This window comes from Tiliqua scincoides, chromosome 6 (genome assembly GCF_035046505.1).
Source record: "Tiliqua scincoides isolate rTilSci1 chromosome 6, rTilSci1.hap2, whole genome shotgun sequence".
Taxonomy (NCBI): Eukaryota; Metazoa; Chordata; class Lepidosauria; order Squamata; family Scincidae; genus Tiliqua; species Tiliqua scincoides.
Window position 1 is genome coordinate 29,991,297 of NC_089826.1, and position 13,844 is coordinate 30,005,140.

General features: G+C 43.6%; 1 protein-coding gene across 1 annotated transcript in view; it reads right to left on the bottom strand.

Annotated features, from left to right (window-relative positions):
* Positions 1–12,487, bottom strand: part of NDNF (neuron derived neurotrophic factor) — a 46,179-nt gene extending 33,692 nt beyond the window's left edge. The window contains exon 1 of the mRNA XM_066632405.1: positions 12,034–12,487. The gene's annotated coding sequence lies outside the window, so the exon portion shown is untranslated. The remainder of the gene's footprint in view (positions 1–12,033) is intronic.
* Positions 12,488–13,844: the final 1,357 nt, after the last annotated feature.

The following is a 13,844-nucleotide window of genomic DNA, read 5'->3' on the forward strand; positions in this document are numbered from 1 at the left end:
ACAGTGAGGTATAGTGCTGTGTGTTTTTTTTTGACCAGTGGGTCCCAACCATTAACCAAAGGTTGGAACAACAGGGTGATGGCACTGTGGGGATCACACCACAGCAGCAAAAAAAGAGGTTTTTAGATGTATTTGGGAATAGCACTGGCCCTATGTAGGGCCCTACGGAGAGACCAGCGTTCCCCTCTTCGAGCCTCCCCATATCTCAGAACAGTTTCCTGAAGTGTTTGCAACCCACTTCCAGTTTCACAATGAAAACCAGAAGTGGGTCGTGATAGCGTTAGAGAGCAACTCTAGGGCAGGGGGAGGTTCAAAGGGAAGCGCATCCCCCACACCCTCTGGAGGGTTGGCACTACCCCAGGTACAGCTGAAAACACCCTTTTTCATGGCAGCAGCGCAATCCCCACAGTGCTATCACCGCTATCCCACTATTGCCACTTCCTTCAAGGGGGAATGCAGTGGTTCTGATTGTCCTGGCCGTTGCAGCCCCCAGATTGGGAACCACTGTTCTAGACAAAGGTTGCAGTCCTATGCATACTTTCATGAGAGTAAGCCTCAGTAAAGCCTCAGTGAGATCAGTGAGAAGTACTTCTGAGTAAATACATATATGAGAAGGCTAAAACACACACTTCATGCATCTATAGTTTATGCCTAAAGGCAAGTTAAGTTAAAGAAGTTGAAGAAAGCAGGCAGAAATGCCCTTTTAACTCCACCTTTGTGATGACTTAAAGGGAAACACAGTTACCAGATTCCTGTGTAATTCAACAGGATGAAAAGAATGAATGTGTACTTCATTAATGAAGTGCAATTTATTAAGGGTTAAACATAAATTACGGTACTTCTGCACAAAATATGCTCAGCTTCAACAGACGTTGGGTGTAAGCAAACTGCTCACTCATGGGTGAGCCATAAGTGTAAATAAATCATAAAAATGATTAAACTATGTGTGAGCACTGATCTGAGTGCATTGCATGATATAAAAGTACTGTAAATCACTATGCACTATATTACCAATCTGTATCTGGTTTGGTATATAACATATTTTCAACGAATTAAATGGGGGTGAACTAGTTTTAAGGGTACATATTTTGCAATATCCTCCTTTAGGCCTCTATGAAAATGTTACATTGCAAAATATATTTTGCATCCAACAAACATGCAATCACTATTGTCAATATATAATGTAGAATATATATGGCATACCATTTTGCAATGACTTTTAAATCTTTACAGTCATAATAATAATTCTAAGGTTAATAAATTAATCTTTTAAGAAGCAGGTTTTTATTGTATTATTCTTGGTCTCCTTCCCTATAGATTCAACATCTGACTTCCTCCAGTTTCATGCTGTACTCCGTCTTCAGTTTTGATTTCCTCCCCTGGGCAGTACATCAATTTAAAGAGCAAATACTTATCCCTGTAGTGATACCCCACTGAAGTTTTCTAAAATAATAAATCATCTCCTCCTGTTTCATTCTTTGTTTTTTCCTTAGTTTAGTTTGATTCTTGTCCATTACAAGACACCGGCTGTTTAGAATCATTAAGCAAACATATCTGACAGAAATGTTTTGTATATCTCAAAAAATCATGGAAGCAAACCATTCAATTTCAGTCAAACAAAAATCTACTGATGAGAAGAGGACAAAAATGTTCCTTTCACATTGTCAACATAGAAATACATGCATGTTCATCTTCAAAATAATTTCCATTGAACTTAGAGCCCAATCCTGAGGGCTCTATCATTGGCAGTACAGGTGTACAGCTGCCTCTAAGTATCGCGAATGTGCCATACAGCACATTCATGGCACTGGGGGAGGAAGGAGTGCCAGCACTGGGCCAGTGCAAGTTTTATTTTATTATTATTTTTCACATTTTTAATACTGCCCTTCCTCCAAAGAGCTCAGGGCAGTATACACAGCTGCTCCCCACCTTTTGTCCTCACAACAACCCGGTGAGGCAGGTGAGGTTGGGAGAAAGTGACTGGCCCAAAGTCACCCAAGAAGCTTCATGGCTGAGGGGGGATTCGAACCTGGATCTTCCAGGTCTAAGTCCACCTCCCAAACCACTACACTACCCTGGCTCAGTGGTAGGTGCTGGGCCTTAGTGGCAAGTGGCCAACTGGCCAGCACTCTTCCAGTACTAGCCAGAAGTGAGTATTCTGGGGGCAGCAGGGAGGTGGGAAGTGCGTGGAACGGGGCTGAGGGAGGGCAGTAGAAGGGGAGGGTTGGATCTGCAGGAGGGTGGAGAGGGTAACAGGGTCTGTGTTCAAGCCCTGAACCCCTTCCCAAGCCAGGTGACCCGACATGGGTCTTCTCAGCTCTGCACCCGCTCAAATACCTGCCCAGAGGTGAGAAGACTCATTGTTGTTGCAATGGCGTTACCCGGAATAAGGGAGAAAATGCTCCCTGGCATTAGCCTCGACACCCACAGGATGCAGCAGTTGCCATTTTGGCCATAAAGCTCCTTTGGGTGCCACTAGGTTCAGGACTCAGCGGTTAGTCTCACTTGTGAGTAAGCATTTTAAGGATTGGTGCACCTCTTTTCTAGACTTCAGCCTCTTCAGTCTAGAAAAGAGACGCCTGAGGGGGGGCATGACTGAGACATACAAAATCATGCAGGGGATGGACAGAGTGGATAGGGAGATGCTCTTTTCCCTCTCACATAACACATTATTTCTTTAAAATAAAGAAATAAAAATATTTCTTTACCCAGCGTGTAATTAGTTTGTGGAATTCTTTGCCACAGGAAGTAGTGATGGCATCTTGCCTGGATACCTTTAAGAGGAGACTGGACAAATTTCTGGAGGAAAAATTCATCACGGATTACAAGTCATAGTAGGTATGTGCAAGCTCTTGGTTTTAGAGGCAGGCTGCCTCTGATTGCCAGATGCAGGGGTGGGCACCGGGACACAGATTGTGTCTGTTGTCTTGTGTGCTCCCTGGGGCATTGGTGGGCCACTGTGAGATACAGAAAGCTAGACTAGATGGGCCTTTGGCCTGATCCAGCAGAGCTCTTCTTATGTTCTTATGGGGATGTTATTTCTTTCATCTAATTACACAGTCTACTATATAAATATATACGTTTCAGTTACTCCACCTTTTACAATAAGGGAGTATGAAACACAGTCTATATATTTATATACTCTTAGAAACACAAGCCAAAGAATGCAGAATTATACAAAACCCTAGACATCAATGTCACACAACTTAGCATCACCCTATATATAACATGCACCATATTAAACAGCCTACCTTACTCCAAGTTATCACAAATAAATAAATAAAGCTAATAAATTTAAAGATAAACAAGATAGCCTTCTGAATCAGATTTGAACCCATAGATTGCATATGAAAAAATAAATTCTCTCTGCTTCATTTTAATCTAGCTATAGCATTCATAGTCCATTTTATGAGCATGGAATAAGTAACAGAGGAAACAAACACAAAAGCACATGTGTTTTAAAAAGGCAGTTCAAAGTAGCTTCAGAACTGTGTTGACTTTTGTGTATTGGCCAAGTAAAAACATGATGTTTCTGTTATATTGCCTTTAGTATAAAAAAAAATCAAAAGTTACAAAAATGTATGGAGCACTAAATATAAATACGTCAGTGCATCAATTACTAGGTGTTTTTTTTTTTACGCCTAAGGCTGAGGAACAACGTGGTAAATACCTGCTCAGTAATCAAATTAAATTTAACTTTCACCAAAGTGGCAAGATTCAAACAAATGACTGAAGTAGCCTCTTGAAAAGGAAGATGCAATGTTATGCTATGCTTTTAAAAATCCTGCATATTTTAATAGCTTTAAATGAATGCACAGTCAAACAAGCCATGCTTTCCCCCTAAAAGCTCTATTGTAACAGAAGCTAGGACCCAGATGTTCTGTGGTTTAAGCTGTCGCTTCGTTGCATGAAAGCACCACAAAAGTGAAACATACTCCTGGTCTTCCTTCATCTAACCTTGTTAGAGTTTTGGCTTGTTTTTCTAGCAATTTTTTAAACTGACAGGCAAAGCCAAAAAGTTTGTCATTTATATCTTCGTGAAGTGTATCCTTTTACAAAATGAGATTTTTGATGATGTGTTTATTTGCTATCCTTCAGAACATATTTGACAGATTTAAAAAAATCAAAAAGACTGATCTGAGCTTTCAAAAATATTTTTGTAAGTCGAAGACAAATGCTCCAGCATCTTTCATATTCATGAAGTTCTAGTAGATAGATAGATAGATAGATAGATAGATAGATAGATAGATAGATAGATAGATAGATAGATAGATAGATAGATAGATAGATAGATAGATAGATCTTCAATGTCAATAATCTTCTTAACAAAGAAATTAACTCACACAACCTTGTAAGTCTGCCCCTTTGAAAAATTAATTTGTCTTTCTGACCATCATCTTCACTCCATTTGTGAGACAATGCCTGAGGCAGCAACATTTTAACACTATTTAAAAACTAAAAACATTTTAAAAACTACAGTTACCTTACATCATTTGGAATGTCTTTTAATACCAGAAAATTATGCATTTTAATTTTCTTTAATATTTTGTTTTTAAAAAAATTAAATTATGTAATAAAAATTTTAAATATAATTTAAATTTTTTTTTATTTTTCTCTATTTTGCAAAATTATACCTTAGTTTCAGGTGAGTGAGGGGATTGTTTTGTACAACAAAACAAGGTGGATTTTCCTGTTTTTTCAGTGAAATATAATCAGATAGCATGTGAAATTAACTAGACATTATATATACGTATTTGCAAGGGACCACAATATTTTTTAAAAGAAAAATTGGATTTGGTGGGGGGAATGTAAGTGAAGAAGGAGTCTGGGGAGGGAGGGTGTGTAACCCTTTCTGGCCCTGGTATTTCTATTCTTTAATACCCCAAGCAGCTCTTTCCTCTGCACGGTTCCAAATGTGTATTTGTGACATGATTTTTAGCTAAGAAATAGGCAAGTCAAATTGTATGCACTACTCTCTGCTTCAATACTTTTTATCTTTAAAAAAAAATTGCGTGAGGACTCTCTTACCACTCAATCCTATGCATATCTGCTCAGAAATAAGTTCCACTGAATTCAATGGGATCTACTTCCAAGCTTCACATATAGGTTGCAACTTAAAAACACATAATGTGACACGTATTTAGTTTCTGTGACACTAAATGGATATGGAAAGTGTTTGAGTTTTTTAAAAATAAAAATAATCTCTCGTGATTTTCAATCACCGACTCAAAAGAACCTGATTTATTGCATGCTATTAGCAATCTGTAATGTGAAATTACCAACATGAAATATTGAGATGTACAGTATACAGTGCTGGCATTTCAAATGACAGGCTCCTAGCTGTAGACTTTTCTGGCAACATTTGTTCACTCTATCATGCTTTCCAGTCTCTACATATGCCATCACATGAAGAAACAAAATGTGCACACCAGTTTACACAGATATCATCACTGGCACTATAATAAATAGCTATTTAATTGTTTTATTATGCATTAAGCTACCTGAACTTCTTAATGGAAAGAGAGGGTAGAAAGAGATAAATAAATGTGGCAGCATTTTTGGAGCCACTGTCATCACAGAAATTGCATTCTGAGTAAATCCATCTATTAGTGATGTAAATAATACTTGTCCCCATGCAATGCTATTAAAAAGCACATTCAAGAGTGATTGTGTGGAGAAAAAGAACCAAAAAAAAATGCTGGGAGTGAAATTGCTACAAGGGACAAGACAATTCACAATGTAGTTGAGCCAAAGCACTGGTATTTAAACTAGATGCAAGTCTATTCAGGTCAACAAGATTTATAACCATTTTAATCTAAACACTCTTGTTTAAGGGCCCAATCCTATCCAACTTTCCAGCGCCACTGCAGCTGCAATACAGCCCCAAGGCAAGGGGACAAACATTCCCTTACCTTCTGGAGGCTTCCTTAACTACCCTCCCAACATAGGATGCATATCCAACTGGCATGGCTACACCAGGGCTAGAAAGTTGGATAGGATAAGGCCCTCAGTCTAGAAGATTAGCGAACCAACAAAACCCAGCCACTGCATACCAAAGTACAGTGTTGTCACCGTGATATTAACCAATGTGAAGATTTAGATGAAAATTCAAAGATGAAAATGCAAATGTACACTCAATGTCTGCACAAATATAGCCCCATTTCAAACAGCACTTTGTGAGGGTATGCATCAAGCTTTGTCATAGAAGTACTTTGCCTGGCAAGCCAATACAGGTTTGTATAATACAGTTCATAATGTGTTGGCACAGTGCTTGTTACTTTTCATCCAGATCACTTAATAGTTGGTGCAGAGAAACTTACAACACAATCCTATGCACGTCTACTCAGAATAGCATCCTTAATTAATCATTCTGAAATTATGAATTCCATGCCAGTAGCCAATGAAGTTAACCCATTTTTGCCCGGCCCACAGGTGTACACATTTGGTAGCTGTTGTGTATATGCAGCGTTGGGCAGAAATGGCTTAGGGTCACATCCTATCCAACTTTCTAGCCCTGGTATAGCCACAATGCAGCTCCGAGGTAAGGGAACATTTGTTACCTTACCTTGAGAAGGCCTCTGTGACTCCCCCACCATCACTGGATGCAGCACATGCCCCACTGGCATGGCTACATCAGCGTCTGAAAGTTGGATAGGATTAGGCCCCGAGTATTTAAAAAAAAGAAAAGCAAAAGTTGTGTGTTTACATGATCGCAACCATGTGCACAAGACTTTAAATTCTAGATGATAAATTTTTCCAAGTGTGAATTTGCACAATGGGCAGGAGAAATCAACATATGAAAAATGTATGCCATAAAAATACATTTTATAATAATAATTTCCACAAAGACAAGGAGTGGAGCAAGAGGAGAAACAAGTTCATTACTGCTCTAATCCCATGCACCAGTCAAAATGGACAAGCCTAAAACCATATTTCTGTCTGCGTAGTTAGTTTTTCTGTAAACTGAAGCAGCATAATTTAACCCCTCTTCAAACCGGGACATTTTCTAACACAATAACTCAGGAGCTACACTGATTACTTGTCATGCCTTAAACAGATGCTGCAGGTCAGATTCACATAAAACCCTCATTAAATCAAGACTAATACAAAGTAAGGCATACAGCAGGCAAACCGTGAGGCTCCTAGGGCAGAAATCCTTAACAGACTTGTTCATTGCCTCTTGGGTTTCATTTGTATTACAGCAGCTGTTGACTGCATTGGTTTTTCTGATGGATGTCATGTTCTTAAAGCAGGTATAGTAAAACAGTTGTAAAAGAGGTAAAAATGTGTCTTTTAAATTAACGTATGAATAGTCTGATGTGCATCTGCAATACACATACAGTAGGTGAACTTCAAGAACTGTCTCAAACTATCCCCTAGCTAAATACTACAAAAATATTAACGCGGAATACTCACACAACACAGTGCATTCAGAATTGCGGGGAAAAAGCTGTGTAGCATATATATAGCATAGTTCAGCAATTCCCAAACTGTGGCTCTGGGACCCATCAGTGGGTCGTGACCCAATTTTGGGTGGTTTGCAAAACTGACAGGGCAGATTAGGTTATGTGCATCAAGGGTTACACAAACTGCAGTGGGGGAGCACTGCTGCCCAATCACTATTATTGCCACACCCCATGGCATTTATAAATCAGGCAGCAGCCTCTAGGGCCTCTAAGAAGTCTGGGAACCACTGGCATAGTTAGCATATATTCTAGGAGATGTTCAGGATACATGAAAAGGGGCACATCATGCAACGTGTTGCTGGTATAGCCATGGAGCAGCTATTACCCAGGACTTGGTACCACAAAATGCTACTGCTGTGCCACCATACAGCTCTGCTTAAAAGAACACAGTCATCTATGAATTATCAAACATCTGCCTAACATGCATGTGACAAAATTCAAGCCCTCAAATTAGAAAAAAAAACATGCGCAGTATTATTATGCTGCATGTTTCACTAAGGGTATATTTGCTCCTGTAAGTGATGAGACTGCAGCATGCAACATGTTCTTCACAGAAACCCGACATACATAGACAGAGCAAGTCAAATATTTTCTCATATTAAGATGGAGCTTAAGGTGAGACATGCTGGACTAAGGAAAAATGGATTCAGTTCACTGTATTAAAAAAAAAAACATGCAGAAACAAGAATACTGTTTCACAACAAGTTTCCAAAACCAATAGAAAAGAATAGTGATATGTGCCATTATTCAACAATCTTATTTGCTTCACTGATAGAAAAAAAAAGACGGTTCTAAATGTATAAGCTGGCCCACAGTTTAAAATGTATATTTCTATTCACATCTATCTGGAGTGGATCAAAGAAGACAAGTTAGTCCTGGCAGGTGATTTGTAACCTGCTATTTTTCACTCAGCTTACAAGAAAAATTGCATTTCTTTCATACTGGCCACATGAAACATGAAAAGTTTAATCACATTGTTTCATTTACACAGTTGGATCCAGGATTCCTGATAGATCAGTTCACATGATCATCTTTAAGGTTGCAATCTACAGACCTGGATTAAGTGCCAACTAAATGGGCCTTACTTCTGAGTAAACATGCATAGGATTGTGCTGAAACTAATTGTGTGGATTATTCATCCATCATCACTAAGCACATCACTAAAAAGTTACTCTTATGCCTAATAAAGGTTGACTTGACTTGACTAAAAAGTTACTTTACATTTTGTAAAATCAGGTTTGCATGATTATTAAGAAAGAAGTTCACTATGTTCAATGGCGTACTTTCAAGGATGTATACATAGATCCTATGGAGACATACTTGGTAGTAAAGCCCACTGAACATAGTGGAACTTACCCTTGAATAAACATACAAAGTTCTGGATTATAGATATGCAGAACATTAATATACCAAAAAGATCTCTGTACTGCACAAAAATCTGCTACTATTAACTTTCTCCAACTTTCTCCAGGAAAGATTGGTGCCACTTCTGCACCAAATTAAATCAGTGAAAATCTAGAATTATGTAAGACTTATTAGTTTTACTGAATTTGAGATCAGTTGGTACAGACTTGGGTGTATTAAGTAGTGATTCAGAACCTTGAGCAAGTCCCTGTGATTGGGATTTGATACTACAGTATATTAGCATCACAACCTTTGGTGTGGTACTGGCTGACAATTTGGGCTTCCTATCTTCTTTCAAAAACAAAGCACTCAGGGTCCAGTGGAGCAGTGAAACAAGCAGCATATGTGATTCTGCAGGACCATTTGAAAAGATCTTCTCATTGTAAAAATATACTCTACTGGAAACTGTCACTTTGTTTTTCAAAGTCATTTCTTCAGGGAGCAGCTACACCAGAAGCTGTATCTATAACATGGTCCTAAACCCAACAGTTAACTCCCCTTTCCTAGAGTGACCCACTGTGGTGGTTTCACAGGCAGCAACATTCTCTGTGGGATTGGCAAATATGTTGCATTTATCTATAACAATAAGCTAATCAGCTTCAGGAAGGTATGGTACTTGCCCTCATGACTGTTAAATAAGCCCAGAGTAAATAAACTTGCGGTGAAGCCTTTTAAAAGAGAGGGATGCCCTTCAATTATATCCTCTCTGAGAGATAAAAGTTGTATCTGCAAATGATTAAGAGGTACTTCAAGAGTCTCAGTTCTGTTGAAATAAATGTGTAATACAAGCCACGCATATTTCATAACCATTCCATCCAGTAACATCTTTCAAGCTCCTTTGCTTTAATTGCTATGAATTAATACAGGGCAATTGCCAGACTCTAATTGCTAATCCACCAAAGTTTCCAAAAGTCCCAGCAGTGAAAACAAACATAAAAAACCAACAGACCCTCTGGAAAAAAGCACATTCATTTCTGTAGAATGTTTGGTTTGAAACAAATTACTAGTTTAGAGACTCAGGGAGAGTTAAAAGGTAACTTTTTATAGCACAAGAATAATACAGCATGAATTGCAAGCAGCTTAAAAAGAAGTCTTTCCGTGCCTTCTTTTATGCTCCTTCGTATATAAAAAAGTACTGAATTTTTAAAAAACGAACAAAAACTCATCTCTAGCTACAACTGTCACTGAAACTGGGTGAAGAAACCAAAGCAATGAGAAGAATGATATATTAAAAATCCCTGCAAATGTTCTGGCAACATTTTAAACAACTGCTTAAACTCCAGCATGAAGGAGCTTGTTTGGATTTTGCTTTCGTCAGGCTGTGGTGGTGAAGTGGGCAGAGGCAAGTGCCAGTGTCCCATAGCCTGCAAGTGATTAGGCAGAGAACTGGGGAAGAGAATGCCTTCATATTGCTGAAAGGAAAGGGGAGAGGAAGAAAATAAGCAATACAATATTTAAAGTCTAGGCTGTATCTTGGCTACTGTTCTACTTTTACCATCTTGTCCTTTCTTTTTTCTTTTTCTGTCTTCACAATCACCATCTTCCAGAAAGCCACCACCACATCAAATGCTGAACAACTGGGTTTTTATAGAGCGGTTTCAGGGGGAATGGAGTACACTACCTAACCTTTCTTAGAAGTAAGGGAGGGTGTGCTAGTGTAGGGAGGAAAAGAATAAATAGAGAGAGAGAGAGAGAGAGAGACTAGCCACAGAAAAAAGTATCAAACAGAAGCTTCCTGAAAAGTCATCATGGGTGGTTCACATGCCTATTTCTTTATTTATTTACAGTAGTTAATGTTTCTTCCTGATGTAGATTTGCTACCTAGCTTTGTTCAGCTCCTCGTGACCTTCACTGGAACCAACCTGGCATAGCACTGGGGAGGGGGGAACACTTTGGGGCAAGGCTGCACCTGATTAACCCATTTCTACCCGGTCCACAGGTGCACACATTTGTTGCGTATATGCAATGTTGGGCAGAAGTGGCTTAAAGGGACTTCTCCCCAGATGCAGGCAAAGTTGATCCCTCTTTTCCTAGGAGAAAAACACCGCGTGGACATCCCCATGAAGGCAAATGAAGTGGGTATCAGAGCAGACAACAAGCATGATCTGTCTCGTCCCCCAAGGGAGTAGAGGAGGCTCTGGGAGGCAGGGAGCTTGTCCAGCCTTTGCGGGTGGCCCTCCTGCGCTCCGAGCGAATCAGGGCAGTACATGCCCTGGAGCGAGAGGACGGTGGCGCGGGGTGGGTCGGTGGGTGGCAGCAGCACGACTCCCGAAGCGAGATCAAAGGAACTCTCTGCTCCACTCAGTGCTGTTCCCATCTCCGCCACACCTCGGAGTCGGTTCTGTGGTCAAAGATAAGCACGGCTGGTCCCCACTGAAGCTTGGAAGCTCTCAGCATTACTGTCGCCAGAAGCACGCGCTGAAAGGGGGGAGCAGGGGCATGCAGTGGGTGGGGAGGCAGAGCCTCCCTCCAGAGACATGCGGTGGGGGGAAGCAGGTGAAGCAGACCCTCCCCCCCAGAGACATGAGGTGGGTAGGGAGGTAGAGCCTCTCCACCAGGAACCTGTGGGGGGGGGGGTGGCAGGTGAGGCGCCCAAGCACCCACAACCCACGCGCAGAGCAGGGAAGGAGGGAGCATGGAGCGCGTGGGTTGTGGGTGCTTGGGCGCCTTACACGGCGATGGGGAGGCTCTGCCTCACCTGCCTCCCCACCCTGCGCACGTCCGGGGGGGGGGAAGGCTCTTGCTACGTTTTCAGTTCACTGATCCATTTTCACGCGGACGGGGGGGTGAAATGGTGCTGGGAAATGCCCCCTCCGCTTCCACTGCCCCAGCGAGGGTCGCGACTGCATGCCTCCCCCGCGCTGACCCCCCCCCCCCGCACCGCATGCACCCCTCGTGCCGCTTCTTCCCCACTTCCAGAGCCAGGTGGGGGACCAGCCCGCCCGCCCGCGCAAGCCCCAGGGCAGACTGCGGGGGCGCACCGGGGTCCCAGGGCAGCCTCTGAGAGGGAGAAGGATGCGTGGAACAATCCTAGCCACGCTTTCCTAGGAGTAAGCCCCAGTGTCTCTAATGGGACCTCCTTCTGAATAGACGTTCACCGGAGCGGGCTCTCAGCAGCCTCCGCAGCGCAAAGCCCCGCTCCCCGGCCGGCCCTTCTGCTTACCTGGACGGTCCCAGCCTGGACGCGCCGCGCCGACTTTCCAGCAAGTTCCTCGCGCGTGTCCCGGGCGAGGGCGCGGGCGCGCAGGGAGCCCCGAGCCTGGCTCCGAGGAGGCGCGAAGGAACCCGCGGGGGGGGGGGCTTCTTCAGGCAGGGAACGCTCCTCGCCCAAGCCAGTCGCAGCCCCCGCGCGCTTAGTGGGGAAGAGACTGGCAGGCAGCGCCCGGGCGGGTCCTTCCCATTCTCCGGGCTCCCTTGCGCGAGGGGGAAGGAGCCCAGGACGGCAGGAGCCAGCGGGGGAGGGGGGCTGAAGCTCTGGGGGGGCTGCGAGGGTCTCTGAGCTCAGGTGCCCCGAAGGCTCCTTTTGCACCCCAAGGAAAGCGCCCAGAAGGGAGAGGTTGGCAGCTGTGCTCGCCCGCTGCCGGACTTGGGAAGTGTGTTGCTGGCGCTCAGTGTCACTTGAGTGCTGCCTGCAAGAGCCTCTCCCCGCCCGCCCGCCGCCTGCCCTCCCTCCCCGGCCCTGCCGCCGCCGCCGCCACACACGCGCTCTTGCGCACACACGGCGCGCGCGGGGCCACCGAGCACCAACCAGGCGCCTGGGCACGGCCAGGCACAAGCCTATCACAGCCGCCGCCCTCCTCCTCTCCCCTCCCCAAGGGAGCGCGCCCCACCACCTAGGCGGGCTTGCCCTCCCTCTGGGGGGAAAGGAGCATTTGGCCAGGGGAGGTGAGCGGCAGGTTCAAGCCCTGGGCCACTGAAGCCACACTGGGCCAAACCCTCTCCAGCTCTCCTGCACCAGTGCAGCTGTGCCAGGGGGCTTGCCTGCCAAGGGGGCATGCACTGCACCCTGCAGTGGGGGGGGGATGCATGGAGGCCTCCTCCAGGTAATCCTTTCCTCAAGGCTGCACTGCAGCAGCGGCACTGGAAACTTGGATAGGATCGGGCCAGCAGTCAGGGTGACCAAGACATCCTCTTTTTCCAGGACATGTCCTCTTTTTTAGCCTCATGTCCTGGAAAAGAACTTATATGCCCTCCTTTTCCCTGCACGTAGGCTCCTGCTGGCAGTGCAGAGCCTTCTTGTGATTAATAAATTATGTGTAATAAATTGTAATACGCAATATAGTTTTAAATTTAATAATAAGTGATATGTTTAAATTAACCACATGAAATCAATATATGAGTGTTTATAGCTTATTTTGTCATGCCCTACATTTTTCTTGGATGTCCTACATTTTGGGGTATAGGTCCTCTTTTGATCCTCTTTTGCAGTTATGTCATCCGTTCACCTTGCCCGCAGTCTTCTTCACACATCTGCCATTTGCAGGCCAGGGGGTGGTCAGACACAGCTGCCTTATATTGACTTGGCCCCATCCTATCCAACTTCCTAGTGCAGATGCAGCTCCCTTACAAATCCCTTACTAATGTTCCCTTACAAATACTCCCTTACAAATGTTCCTTCCTCCCTTGAGAAGGCCTCTGTGAGTGTCCACCCATTGCAGGATGCAACACATGCCCTATGGCTCAGCTGCATCAGTTGTGGAGAGTTGGATAGAATTGGGTCTTCACACTACTGAAGCTGTCTGCTCAGGCATGGAAGATCTTCCTCATACCTGGGATTTATACCTTGGGCCATTTCTGCCCAACGTTGCATATATGCAACAGGGATAAAACGTGTACACCTGTGGGCAGAAATGGGTTAACCGGAGATGCCTGGGACTGAGCCTGTGAATATATGCATGCAAAGCAGGCATATGCTATACCACCACCAATGCCCTGTACTGTCCCTCCCTTGGACTTCCACACAAATGTCATTGC